The sequence below is a fragment of the Laccaria bicolor genome, genomic scaffold, assembly GCF_000143565.1.
Source record: "Laccaria bicolor S238N-H82 LACBIscaffold_169 genomic scaffold, whole genome shotgun sequence".
Lineage (NCBI taxonomy): Eukaryota > Fungi > Basidiomycota > Agaricomycetes > Agaricales > Hydnangiaceae > Laccaria > Laccaria bicolor.
Genome location: NW_001890028.1, coordinates 1 through 986, shown reverse-complemented (window position 1 = coordinate 986; position 986 = coordinate 1).

Here is a 986-nt window from a genome sequence, read left to right as displayed (position 1 = left end):
TTAAAGGGAGGGGGCAGGGCATGGTGGAAGAGAGAGAGGTGGAGAGAGAGAGAGGTGGAGATGGATGGATAGGAGGGGAAGTGAGGGAGGGGAAGTGTGGGAGGGGAGAGGAAAGGGGAGTAATGGAGAGGGGGAGTGGTGGTGAGTGATGGAGGGGAGGGGGTGATGGAGGGGGGAATGAAGAGGTGAGAGGAAGAGGGTGTGATGGAGGAAGAGGGTGTGGTGTAGTGTGATGGAGGGGGAGACAATGGTGGGTACTCACACAGTGCCCTAAAATTGAGGTCTTTATTGTCCTCCACTGATTCCTGCCAGAATCCGGGCAATTCCCGGAATTCCAGAGGAATCAAAGTTGGCAGAGGGCCCTGCCAAATTGATCAAATAATTCCAAGGAATCTAGAATGGAATTCTGATTCCACTGGAATGGTTCCTGGAATCAGATGGACGGAATGATGTCTGAAATGCATCTGGAACGGAATCCGTTGATGGAACACTGACAACGCCCACACAAATCAAGCATCGGCATTTGCCGAGACTCGATTTGGGCATTGTCAACAACCCTCAACCCTATTCCTCTCTTGCTCCTCTCCCCCCACCATCATTCACGTCAATCCACCCCCAACCCACTTTCACCAATGCCGACCACTATCCACCTTCGTCACCCACCGCTCTCAACACATCAGTGCACAACCATGTCAACACACAACCACCACGACCACACTCACAAATGACGACACACCCCACCACATCAACGGAGGGCCATGCCAACAGACGACAGGCCCACGACAACACACACAACCACATCAACGGGCCACCCCACGTCAACGGACCGCCACCACATCAAGACGACGTCAACAGACGACAACCACATCAATGGACAACACCCATGTCAAGATGACATCAATGGATGACAACAGCGACGTCAGCGGACGACAAGCATGTCAACAGCCCTCTTCCCTATCCCTCATTTCCCTCCTCCCCTCCCTTTT